The 14,268-nt window shown below is 37.7% G+C and overlaps 1 long non-coding RNA gene across 1 annotated transcript; it reads right to left on the reverse strand.

Moving 5' to 3' along the window:
* Window positions 1–6,999: 6,999 nt before the first annotated feature.
* On the reverse strand, window positions 7,000–9,799 carry LOC107832604 (uncharacterized). The gene is made up of 2 exons (XR_001658609.2): window positions 9,386–9,799; window positions 7,000–9,221 (listed from the first exon to the last, which is right to left on the reverse strand). It is a non-coding gene; the product is annotated as an uncharacterized LOC107832604 (long non-coding RNA).
* Between the last annotated feature and the right edge of the window lie 4,469 nt (window positions 9,800–14,268).

A 14,268-nucleotide genomic window follows, 5' to 3' on the forward strand; every position in this document is an offset into this window, starting at 1 on the left:
AACAAAAGTTGACAACTACCCCCATCATCACTACACCAAATTGGAGCTTACCATTTGAGCTCATGTGCGATGCTAGTGACATTGCGGTGGAGGCGGTTTTAGGCCAAAGGATCAACAAGATGTTCCATCCGGTGTACTACTCAAGCAAGACCATGAATGAGGCTCAAAGGAACTACACAGTCACCGAAAAGGAGTTATTGGCTATTGTTTTTGCTATGGAAAAGTTCCGTCCTTACCTTATGGGGGCCAAAGTTATTGTGCACACCGACCATGCCGCCCTTAGGTATTTGATGACCAAGAAAGATTCAAAGGCAAGATTGATGAGATGGGTTCTTCTTCTTCAAGAGTTTGATTTAGAAATTGTTGACCGGAAGGGTAGTGAGAATCAAGTGGCGGACCACTTGTCCCGTTTGGAGGAGGAGGGGAGGCCTTGTGATGGCCTTGAGATCAATAATACATTTCCCGATAAGCAACTCCTTGCGGTGTCAATGAGTGGAATGCCGTGGTTCGCCGATGTTGCAAATTATCTTGTTACCAGAATCATCCCGTATGAGCTCTCTTCTAACCAAAGGAAGAAGCTCAAGCGGGATAGCTTGGATTTTTATTGGGACAAGCCCTATTTGCTTAAGATTTGCACCGATGGTGTGATTCGACGATGTGTCCCAGAGGAGGAGCAATTGAGTATTTTGGAGGCTTGCCATTCCTCACCCTATGGTGGCCATCATGGCGGGGCGAGAACGGCTTCTAAAGTGCTTAGTTGCGGATTTTATTGGCCTACCTTGTTTAAAGATGCCGGTGATGTGGTCGAAAGATGTGATGAATGCCAACGAGCCGGCGGAATTTCATAAAGGGATGAGATGCCCCTCAATACGATTCTCGAGGTAGATATTTTTGATGTTTGGGACATCAACTTCATAGGTCCTTTTGTGAGCTCTTGTGGAAACACTTACATTCTTGTGGCAATAGATTATGTCTCTAAGTGGGTTGAAGCTGTGGCTTTGCCCAACAATGAAGCCCGGAGTGTTGTGGTATTTCTTAAAAAGAGTATCTTCACGAGGTTTGGCACTCCCCGTGCTATCATTAGTGACGGGGGATCTCACTTTTGCAACAAGGCTTTTGATTCATTGCTTGCCAAATACAGAGTTAATCACAAAGTGACCACCCCCTATCATCCTCAAGCTAGCGGTCAAGTGGAAGTCTTCAACCGAGAAATTAAGAGTATCTTGTCTAAAACTGTCAATGCTAATAGGACCGATTGGTCGAAAAAATTGGATGATGCTCTTTGGGCCTATCAGACAGCTTATTGGTATGTCTCCATACAGGTTGGTGTTTGGGAAAGCTTGCCATCTTCCGGTGGAATTGGAGCACAAGGCTATGTGGGCCTTGAGGAAGTTGAACTTAGAATGGAATGTTGCTGCAAATCTGAGGTTGAACAACTTAATGAGCTCGATGAGTTTAGATTCCATGCATATTCCAGCTCTCCTTGTACAAGGACAAAATAAAGTACCTTCATGACAAATATGCTCGGGGCAAGGAGTTCAAAGTTGGGGATATGGTTCTCTTGTTTAATTCCCGATTACGTCTGTTTCCGGGTAAGCTCAAGTCAAAGTGGAGTGGGCCATGTGAAGTTGCGTTCATGACCCCGTTTGGTGCTCTTGATCTAAAAAACAAAAATTGTGAAGTCTTCAGAGTTAATGGCCACCGGGTCAAACATTATCTTGAAAATTTCGATGGCAGCCACGTAGCGGCGCTTCTTCATCTAAAGTGATGTGGTGGTAACATGCGTTGTGCTGCGACGTTAAATCAGGCGCTTCTTGGGAGGAAACCCATGTTTGTGATTTTCTCTTTCTCTTTGATTTTCTTTGTAGCTTAGGATTTTGAGCTAATTGTTTGTGAGATGTTGCAGGGATTGTGTTGAAGCAGTGCAAAACAAAGTATGAAAATTGCATAGTCTCAAAAGTGCAAAATTGCCAGTGCAGCCGCGGTGCACTTTGTGCGGTCCGCACCGATATGAGTTTAGAAGGGGACTCTCTGAAGTTCTTCACCGCGGCCGCAGTCAAGTTAGTGCGGTCCGCGGAGGACTTACGCGGCCACGTTCCACTTTTGTGCGGTCCACGTAGGGTGCTTACTGAAGGGTCACACAAATAAACCCAGCGCATCCACGGATAAGCTTCGCGGCCACACTCTTGCTTTGTGTGGTCCGCGTTCATAAGGTTCAGAGAGTTGGACAAGGGACCAAAACCATGCCACGCTGTCCGCGCCAGACCCTCTACGCGGCCGCGCTGCATTTTCATGCGGTCCGCGTCCTCCAGTTCAGAGAGCTTAAAGTTGAAGTCAAAAGAGCCAGTGCGGCCGCGATTGCTTTTGTGCGGCCCGCACTGACCCCGCAGGGGTATTTTTTCCAGTTTTTCTAGTCCACTATAAATAGGACATTTTACCATTTTTAGGTGAAGTTTTTGTATTCACGAACGACTATTGTCAATTTGGGAAAACTTGCCTTTAGCTTCAATCCGATGCTGCATGGTGCATTTCAATAGGGTTTCTTTATGTTCTATCTGCCCCAGTTTCACACAATTCGGGCTTGAAGTGATCTCAAAATGCCTTTACTTTTTTCCCTCAAATGTCCCTACATCTTCAACATTGTTTCATTGCTTCGTGATTAAACTGACTTTTAAAATCAGGCTGAGAATTACACGTGCATGTTATGTCACTAGAGTCAACTGGAAAAGAACTATAAAAAGAAAAGAGAACTAAACGAAAATGACTAGAAATCACAGAAAATAGAAAATTGCATTAGACAGATGGTGAAAGGGTTTGGACAACAAAACAAACAAACTAAACTGGGGTTACAAACCTAGAACAAACCTAGACAACACTAAACGAGCTGCTACGACTAAACAACTAGGCAAAATAAAAGGATAGAAGGGTTAGAGTCACAAGACAATATCCGGATTACAAACCTGGAAATAACCCGGAAAATAGAAATGACAACAAAATAAACCACCAAAACTCCTCCCTGGCTAACCAAGAAAAGAGCGTCTTTCCAATCACCAAACTTATCTTCTTAGCCACTGACTTCAGCATTAACAATACTAGGACCTTCACGAGTCTCCATCACATTGTTCTTAACAAATTGCTTTTGGGTTCCCTGTGCTTGCTCGTTCTTAGGATCAACCTCTGATAGCACTGAAAGATTCGTAGCGCATGGACCTCTGAGGATCTCAGAAGAATTCTCATATTCCTTTTCAAAATAAATCATACCCACCATATGCGTCTCATTACGCACAGGCGATGGCCCTTGGCTAGTGTCTGCTGCATCTGGATTTTGCACGACAATGTCACCTGCATCAATAAGCTTCTGAATTGCTTTCTTCAGATACCAACACTTCTCTATATCATGCCCTGGGGCATCTGAGCAATATGCGCACCTTTGAGAAAAATCAAACTTCTTTGGAAGAGAGTTTGACATTTTTATCTGAATCGGCTTCAACATGTCCAATTTTCTTAGCCTCTGGAACAGACTGGCATATGACTCTCCCAATGGAGTGAAGGTTTTCTTTCTCTGCAACCTCTCATTCTTAAATGCTTGATTGGGCCGAAAACCTGATCCAGGAGGGTTTCAGTAGGCTCGTAGGGGCGGGTAAGACATTTGGGGAAGTGGCGTGGGCCATCGTGGGACTTGTGGGTGTGGAGCATATGGTGGTGCATTGTGGACAGGGTACTAGGAAAGCGATGTATGACTTTGGGAGTTCTGTGGAGAGAAGTAGCATTGGGGAGGGTCATCTGGTGCATAAGGATATCCATGGGGACAATGTCGAGGTTGGAAGTGTTGAGCAGGAAGGCCCATCAGATCATCTTTTCTATTTCTCTTTCTTCCACCCAAACTTACTGGGATATTTTGAATGTCTTTCGAACAACTCATGATTTTGCCTGACTGGATTCCCTCTTCTACTAGCTCCCCTATTTTTAACACATCATTGAAAGGCTTTCCCAAGGCCGGGATTAAATGACTGAAGTAGGTGGGCCTCTGGGCTTGTAGGAAAAGCTCAACCATTTCTTCTTCACCAATCGGGGTATTGACTCGAGCAGATTTCTCCCTCCATCTGAGCCCAAACTCCCTAAAGCTTTCCTCCGGCTTCTTTTCCATTTTAGATAGGGAAGAGCGGCCTGGGGTAACACCTGATCTATATTGAAAGCACCGAACAAAATCTTGAGCCATGTCACCCAATGTAGGTCACTTACCAACATCTTGACGATTATGCCATTCCAAATCTACCCCAGTCAGGCTCTCACTGAAATACGCCATCAACAAATCATCTTTCTCGCCAACACTTCTCATTTCACTGCAATAATCCCTCAAATGGGATACCGGATCTCCACACCCATTATACAAGTTAAACTTTAGTACTTTAAACCCCGCAGGCAGACGAACGTCAGGGGGCATAAACAATTATTTGTAAGACATGCTACCTTGGTCTCCCATTCCTTGCTTGTTCTTTAAGGACTGTTCTATGCCTTTCAGCCTCCTAGGTATCCCATCTTGCCCTTTTCTTCCTGTGAACTTTTCATTTTCAACATGAGGCTCATCCCGCGGGCCCTGTTTGTATGAGTTGGGAACTTTGTGGGCGACCTCTGAGGGGTAATGTTGGGCATTATGAGCTTTGAGTGGGTGTTCATTGTCGGGTATAGTGGATGTGACAGGAGGGCACTTTTGGGAAAAGGTAGTTGGAGACGAGTGATGAAGCTACTAGGGTGGTTGGGAAAGCTGTGAAAAGCGGGTGGATCTAGAGAGTATGGAGGATCATATGACATTGGGTCCGGAGTTTGGGTAAGGGCAACATCTAGGAAGCTAGGTGGTGGCGGGGGTGGTGCCTTCCCAGTCATCCAAGCCTGATACATGTCCGCCATGTGTTGTCTTAACATCTTTACCTCTTCAACCAACCCATTGTCCTGTTCAAACAACTGCTTCCGGGCACCGGTATCAACCAACTCAGTTTTGTTGTTGTCTGCCATTGCCTTTTGACTTTATGTTGTAGAGAAGAGTTACCACTTTTAAAACCACAAACCAACCACCCTTTTGCTATGAATATAATAAAATGAAGCCATCACGTTAGCGTTAGGGTATTTAACATAAGATAATCTCACTTTATGTGCAATGCACCTACCCACAGTTATCGGTTCTAAAATGACTTCAAGGGTACGAAGATCAGTTGGCATCATTCCAATTTATTCATTTCAATCCTCTCTTTTCTTTGCTTTTCTAGCACTTGCTTGATCATTTTCCTTCCTCTTTTTCTAATTTCACTCTTTTCTTTCTTTCATTTCTCACATCCCACAATTTCATCTTTTTTTTTTCTCTTTTTTTCCATTTTCCTTTTTTTCTTTTCTTTTAACAGTAAAAAAAGTTATTCGATCGAACCCTATGTAGGTTGCCTACGTATCATGACGCCGCATGAATCAGATCTTTGCATAGTTCTGGAAGAACGGGAATAAAGTAAACAAACTAACGTTCTTTTTTCTTTTCTCTTTTTTTTTTTGGACTATTCTTATAAGAAAAGAGGAATAAAAGAAGCAAATCTTTTTTTTTGAATTTTCTAGACTTAATGTTCTATAACCTATTGCAAACTCAAGCTTAACGAGCATTTATTTTTTGCTTTTTTTTCTTTTTTGAAACAAACACTCTATGAGAAATTATTTAGGAAAAATCCTAGAAGAGAAAAAAAATATTTTTTGATTCTTTTTTTTAGGAAGAAGATCGAAAGAATAAACCACAGAAAAATATTTTGAATTTTCATTTGATATCCTGATGCAGGATTTTGAAACAAGCAATGAAAAAGATAAAACAACATGTTTTTGGATTTCAATTTGATTGCCTAAAGGAAGAAACTTTAAACAAAAGATAAAGTATGTTCTTTTTTCTTCTATGTACAATATCCTAAAGTTCTTGGGAAAATAAAAGAATATTTTTTTAATTTTTCATTAATTTCCCAAAGAAGAACCTCAAAAGAAAATCGTTTTGGATTTTTGAGATTAATGCCTTAAAAGACTTTTAAAAAGGTACTAAAAGGATTTTTTTGAATTTTTGTCCTAATATTGTAAAGAGAATATAAAAATAATTTTTATTTAAGTCCTAGATATTAATTGCGTAAAGGAAAAACCACATCGAAAATACTTTTTTTTTCATTCCTACAATTAATATTCTAAAGAAAATTCCTAACGGAAATATAAAACGCAATTTTTTTTTGGATTTTTGATTCATTACACACCCTTTCAAATGCAAAATAGAAAGTACAATAATAATAATAAAACTCGACATTACTATACAAAACTAAAAGGAAAAAGACGACATAAAATAAAAAAAAATAAAAAACAGACTCAAAACATAAAAAGAAAAGAAAATCTTCTTTTAATCCACTCCTGAATGAGCGATCCTGACTAGATGTCCTGGTGCTCTGTCATGCTCAAACTCCGATAAGTAAATCCATGTTTGTATGAGAAAATTAAAACCAAATAGGTTAAAGACCTAGAGCGCTATGTGAGACAATAACCCTTCCTGTTGGAAACATGCAAGACATGATTTACGCTATTTTTGCAAAATGACTTATTTGGCCAAAAGATGGCTAGAAGTGCAAAATTTGGCTAAGACCCCGCAAAGCCAAGAACCTAAGATTTACTAGGAAGACCGGACCCTATGTGGGTTGCCTACGTATCACGCCCCGAAAGACGAGAATCAGGTATGCATAGTTCGGGCAGATTGGATACGGGCGAGAATTAAAAAATAACTAATTTAGAGAAAACATATTTTTTTTTTTTGTCTTTTTTTTTTTAAAAAATGGTGAGACATGTAACTTTTTTTTTGATTTTTTGATTTACGGAAAATGAAGAAAAAATGCAAAATCTCTTTTTTTTTTTTTTTTGAATTTTCAAGCTCTTTTTTTAACAAGAATGTGACAGAAAACATAATTGGGCCCACTCGCTTTATCTTCACACTTCAACCTATTTTTCTTTTTCTTTTCCTTTTTCATTTGCCCTCAACTATCATTGGTCTGCCAAATGACCCTTTTACCCTTGAAGGAATGCAACATGTAACACATAGGATGCATCAAAATGGTCTATTATTTTTGGGTACACCTGTCCTAGACGGACCCAACCCCTATGTTGAGTCCCCAAAGTCAGATGCACGTGATGCAAACAAGCGTTCCTACTAGGTATCCGACATGAGGCTGAGTTATTCTAGGTTCAAAACCTGGGTATGTGTTATAGACTGTGTATCCGAGCGGACAACTCGAGCCGAGGAAGGGGCTACGTACCGGGAACAAAAAGGCCATCCGGCTTAGTAACTTGTCCGAGCCTCTTTCTTATTTCAAGGTGTGACACTAACAGAATAAGGAGTCTCTACCAGCGAGCACATCCCCAAAGATGGGAAGAGAAGGGTTTCGTAGCAGTTTATATACAGTTCAGATAATATAAAAGCGGTAAAAGCATCATATAACACATTAGGCCCAAACATGTAATCAGATAAAAGATAAATCCAAACACAACAATTCATCTAAACTCGAATTCTGAACCCTAAACCAGAGATTCTGGGTTCGATCCCCAGCAGAGTCGCCCGAGCTGTCACACCTCCTTTTTCACTACCCCCCGAGAAGGGTATAGATAAGGGAGTTTTTTCCAACTTAAAGTGACAATCGAAACAGGATTATTTTTATTAAAAATTTAGAGTCGCCACTTGGGATAATTTTATGGTGTCCCAAGTCACCGTTTCAAATCCCGAATCAAGGAAAAGATTGACTCTGTTTTACAGTCCGCGAATACAGAAATCCGGGTAAGGAATTCTGCTAATCCGGGAGAAGGTGTTAGGCATTTCCGGATTCCGTAGTTTTAGCACGGTCGCTCAACTATTATAATTGGCCTATTATATGATTTTAATACATGTTTTAACCTATGGTGCAAGTTTAGCTTTATAACCGCTTTTAGCCATTTTTAAAGAAAGATTTGCAACGTCATTTAAAATATGCCTTGAACCACGTCACATAAATGCACCCGCAGTATGCAACACATTTTATATAACATTGTTGAGTTTTGGATTTGGGTCACATAAATGCGCACCCGAGTTTAGGAAAGTAATTTTAAAATAGCGCGCCTAAAGCAACTACGCACTTTCAACTTTGCGAGGGCCATGGAAAATTTAACTAAATAGCACGCCTCGATTTCTAAGGATTCAAGAAAAATTAATTAAACGAGGGCCATGCAATTGTCATTTTTGTTTGGCACGACGCACCTCGGTTATTCTAATCAAGAGGTTTCTAAATTAAATTACGAGGGCCATACTATTTGTATTGTCTAATATAGCACACCTCCAATATACTTGTGTTTTTTTTATTTCCAATCCCACTCAAAAATTCCAAAGACCCAAGCTTATCTTTTGATTCAGAATTTCACACCCATTACTAATTCTTAAATCCTAGAACTCTAATTCCATTTTAAAAATCCTTGAGTTCAGTGCCTATTTTGATTTTTATTTTTCAATTCTTTCTAGCAACAAAGCCAATGCCGCTAACAAGAAATCATCGTCCATATAAACAAAAGCAAAACTAGATTTCATATCCACCCTATCAACCTTGCCATATCTTTTGAAAAGCCTTTCCTTGGCTTATGCATCCAAATTTGTAGTGCATGTCAATAAGCGAGGAAATCAAAAAGGCATTGGATATATTTCCAATTTTAATCACTTGTGCATGGGATACTTCTTTGGTCATGCACAACAAAAATACCTCTTAGAACAACCAAAATGACGATTTTAGAGTATGAATGGCATGCTTGATAGTACAACTAATAGTGCTAAATTATGCTCTCGAGGAGAAAAACGTATCTTAGAAACCATGGAAACAGACAGTGGCATGTAACTCCTTAAACATTCGGATAATTTGTCTTTCACTTGGCAATCTAAGAAAATCGAAAAATCTTCACAATTTGGTTACATATATAAATCAGTTGAAGGAAAGCAAACTAACAATGCTGAAAATCCCATTTCTCCAAAAATTGTGAAGTATCGAACTCTGTCTCATCCTTAAGATCGGCTCGGAATCGTATTTGCCAAAAATGAAAATTTCATATATAAATTCCTATTAACTTTTCAATTCACATGAAGCAGAATCTTAACATTAAAGGGCCGGAATATGAAGACAGCTCAAACAGCAAAACCCAGTTAGATAAGGAATCTGCCACGACAAACTTGAATTAACCTTTCGAACACCGTTAGCATTTACAATATTTCGAAAACAGACAACTCATTCAACGTTGTTCACAAATGAAATCAGAAAAGCGACAAATCAAGGAACTTCTCATTAAAACAGATCTTACAATAGCTTGAAAGAGAACATACCTAATTACGCAAGGATGAGATTTAGAAGACAAAGAAGCCAAATAACGATTGAAACAAAAAATTGGAGCTCAGCTAGCAACGTGGGAGCAACAACAACAAAACAACTCCCCTTTTCGAGTTATATCCAAACCCAAAACCCAGCTAAACACTCCAATTTCGAGCTTTTCGAGTGATGAAAAAGTTCTTTGAAGGCTCAGATCTCCAATTGAATTTTTAAGCTACTTTCAATTCTCAACAGCTTTTCATTACTGTATTTTTTGAGAGAAATGCAGTGTAATATGAAGAGAGATTTGTGTTCTCGAGAGAAAAGCAAAAGAAGCGGTTGAGTTTTTCGTTTTGATGAGGAAGAAGATCAAGCTCCAAAGGAGTCTTTCTGCGCCGTTCCTCTATATGCGTCCCTCTCTCATTTTTTTTAGCTCCCCTCCAGATAATGTGTATTTAGGGTATATAGAGGGGAAGGGTTAATGGGTTAATGGTCTGGGCTGGGTAGGTATAAGGTAATTGGGCCATTTGGTTTAATTGACTTGGGCTATGAGAATTAAAATGAAGCAGCCCAAAATCTGATTTCTCTACTTCTTTTCTTTTTAATATTTCTTTCTTTTTCTAATTTCTTTTAAGTAAAAATTAAAAATGACACCCAAATTAATTCCTAATCAAATTGTTTTATCAAATTAAATTAACTAACTCCAAATAACAATTACCACAAATAATTAAGAACCAAATTAAAGAAAAATTAAAATTAAAAGTGCAAAATAACTATTTTTGTGATTTTTCCAATTCTTATAAAATAACTAATTACTACTTAATTCAAAAATGCAAAGTTAAATCCTAAATGCAAATGCAACATATTTTTGTATTTTTCATTATTTAAATAAAATAAACATGCACAGAGAAATGCAAACAATTGGTAGAAAATGCCACAAAAATCCACAAAATTGCAAATAATGGAAAAAAATTTATTTTGTTTTGAATTTGTGGGAGTAATTCATATAGGGCAAAAATCACGTGCTCACAGAATATATGAGATAATATCTAATGGGTAAGATATTGAACTTATTATTATTGGCATATGGATAATGGACTATCTATAAAGCATAAAATTTCGAATTTTCGGACATCCAAATATCCGATGTACCAAATCCAATATCAAATTTGAAATCCAACAATTTTAAAAATTAAATCCAAAATCCAATTCGTAATCCGAAAATCCAAACCAAAAAATCAATAAATTCGAATTTCGGATTTGCCCAAACCATGACCACCCCTAAAAATGAGTATTGTCTTCTATTTTGGTTCTTTCTTTATTCTCCCTTCCCCCTAGTGTATTGGGGAAAATCGAGTTAACATTTGGGATTAATTATGTGCCTGATATGTCAAGACTCGTGGATCAATAAAAGAGTGACAGCTGACAAAGAGTACACAAAGAGACGCGAGCCTTAATAGGTACGTGCAAAAGTTCAAGAAAACAAGAAAGAACGGTTACTTGGACCTCTTGATAATCTGAAGAGACATCGATGAAATGAACCAAGATAGCAAAAAAGTACAGATACGTATTATCTGCAATTAATGAGCATAAATGATGAGGAACGTTATAGAATCTTCACGAAACAGTTACAATTGCCAATTATAACATTTCATTAATGCCATTAATTGCTCATAATAGCTTTATTATGAGAAGAAAGAAATATAGTACTTAGAAATAGCTATAAAAGGAGAGAAATAACATTTTGGACACTGATTATTATTGGAATATATTGATTTACATTGCTTTATTTTGCTTATTCGGCTACTTCTCAATTCAATTTTCCTTTTTCATTACATAATTATTTTTTTATTTGATTATCAGTAACCCGAGTTCTTTTAAAATTAAGCTTTGACCGAAATTTCTATTTTCTGGTTAAACACCTAGTCCAAACCTACCAAGGAATGAGGAGAACTATTGCCGGGCTTCAACAGTTAGGTTCATAGTTATGTACAAGGGTAAGATTTAGCATCCATCATAATTTTTTTGTGAAATAACAATTAGATAAGACGATCTTGACTGTTGTAGAGTGAAGTTGGTATTGAATGGAGAATAAGAAAAATAGTCATGGAGCGTAGAAGGAGTCAATTGTGTGAATATTGGTTCTTTCTTGTTGGCATTTCTGTCACGTTGAAATAACTTAATTTTACTTTGATAAACAGCTAAAAAGGAATATTTTTCGGTGTACTTTCATCTCATACTTGTATGAATGTGGGAGGTTACATGAGTTTTTATAATGAATTATGCTCATTAAGTGCATTCTTATGTATAGGAGCAAGTTGGACGAAAGGTGAGCAAAAGAAGTTGATTCGGAACCAAAAGGCAAAAGAAGAACTTCGCTCGTTTACTTTCGCATGCACACAAGAGTGTGAACGAGCTAGATGAGGGGAGCTTGAAAAAAATAGAGAATTATGGTAAAAAGGCATGGATGTGCACGGGAGACCTAGAAGGAAAAGAAAAAAAAGAAGTACTTGTCACGCCTCCTTTTTACAACCCGAGGGGATGTATATAAGAGAATTTTTCCAATTAAAGTGACATTAATCGATTTATTTAATCTTTTAGAGTCGCCACTTGGAATAGTTTATTTTGGTGTCCCAAGTCACCGGTTTATTTTAAATCCCAATTCGAGAAAATTTTCGACTTTATTTAAAAGTCCGCGAATCAGAAATTCTAGATAAGGATTTCTGTTAACCCGGGAGAAAGTGTTAGGCATTCCCAGGTTCCGTAGTTCTAGCACGGTCGCTTAAACTATTAATAATTGACCTATTATCTGATTTACTACATGTTTTTAAACTATTGTGCATTTTTAAACTTATAACCACTTTTAATTATTTTTATGGAATATTTCTGGAACAAGTTACGATTGTCGTACACTTGTTTATTTGATACACATCGCGAATCATATCATGGGAATCGTACCCACGATCTACAATATGTTTAATTTATTAACGTTATTAGAGGTTGTGGCCGGGTCACATAAATGTACCCCCGAATTTGGAAATTAGGTATCACAACTACATCATGGGAACCGTACCCGTAGCGATGATGATTTTATTTTAAAAGCGCCTAAAGCAAATTACGAGTGTTCAAAGTGTTTTCTACACTAATTTATAAAATTAATATGAGGGCCATAGATTAGGTGATTCAATTATGAATGACACGCCTCGATTCATTTTTTAAAGATTTGTACTCAATTAAGGCAAACTAACGGGTGCACCTATTTAAAACTACTTTGAACTTAATAAAAAGCTATTAGTTATAAACATATTTGGGGTTATATATATTGGACCTTTAATCATTTTTGGGTAAAGGGTTTGGGCCAACAGGAACCCATTGGTTGTTTGGTCAAGGGAAAATTAACATTGAAGCTGCATTTGGGCTCAAAATTTGGCCCAGAAGTGAGGAAACTTATGGGCCTTTCCAGGTCCGATTGTAAAACCAAATCTGGCCCATATTGGATTTATATCAGGCGGGCGCAGATGCTGATATCTACTGACTGGGCCTATCTACCTTCACGTTTAAGCTAAAACTTACATAATACATGTTTGTCAAAAATCTAGTCACTTTTAAGTAGAAAAATCAGAATCTGAAATCAAAATACAACTCCAGTTTGAAGATTAATTGCACTATTATGATTTGCAAAGAAACATAAAGGCAGTTATTTATACTGGAATTCACAAGAGAAAATTTATAACTAAGCCAAGCTATTTGGGTTTAATTCCCAGGCCCAATTTCCTAGGCCCAGACTTGTCAAGATTGGTTTTTCGCAAGTCTAGCCCAACTTTAGTCGCAGAAACAGGCCTTTTAGCTTTGGAGGTTTGGCCCATAGCCTTGGTCATTGCATCACTTATGCTTACGAAAATATCACAACAAAATAATTACACTCCTAACAGCAGTTGATTTAATCTTAGTACATAAGATTAGAACCTCACTCATTACAGTACTCCAGATGAAAATAAAGCTTTCCGAAATCAGAAATATTACATTATAACCTATTAAATACATGAACTACTACACTAGCCGCTAATCTATTACTACTCCCATGTAATTGATGGCCTAATGAACACCTGCCTTTTTTGGACATGATTTATCCATTGAAAGCTTGGTCTCTTACATGAAGAACACTAGATTCAGCATGCCAAACAGTAGAATTTAGACTCTTAGCGTTTGAACCTGCTGATTTGGCCAACTAGTGGCCAAATCCACGGGTATTAGCTCATGGTTAGAAAACAAACCCCAAATGACCTCAAATAAACACCAATTCATTCAATAACAGAAGAAGAAGGAGAAGAAATGACTTTAAACAACTAACACTCAGAATCAGAAGAACACTTAACTAAAGAAACATCTTTAAACCAAGCTACTTTCAGGAAGGAACTACAAACATCAATGTGTTAATCAAACTACTCCTACCAGATGATTCAAGCTCAAACTCATATAACAAAAGACTGATTAGATCCCTATCTATGTAATCAACCAAAACATAAAAAATACTCATTTATCACATGTAATTATGTAGTTTTAATTTTATATCATTTTTAACAGACATTACATGAAGAAAAGTTGGGTTTAGTACCTCGAACAAAAACAACAAAAAACCAGCAACTAACAGATGCACAAGCTGATTGAAACTTAAAAAAAATGGAGCAGCAACAGAACCCAAACAACAGCAGTAAACCCTAGAGAAACAAGAAATCCTCAGATTCAATCCATTTTAACTTGTGACAACCAGAAAATCCCACAAAGTTCTTTAAGTTGTCTTTCGCTAAAATCAGAGAAGGAATCAACTCCTAAGAACACATCAGCCGAACTTTTAGAGAGTATTTTTTAGGATTTTGAAAATCTGAATGTGTGTTTGTGA

This window comes from Nicotiana tabacum, chromosome 7 (assembly GCF_000715075.1).
Source record: "Nicotiana tabacum cultivar K326 chromosome 7, ASM71507v2, whole genome shotgun sequence".
Classification (NCBI taxonomy): domain Eukaryota; kingdom Viridiplantae; phylum Streptophyta; class Magnoliopsida; order Solanales; family Solanaceae; genus Nicotiana; species Nicotiana tabacum.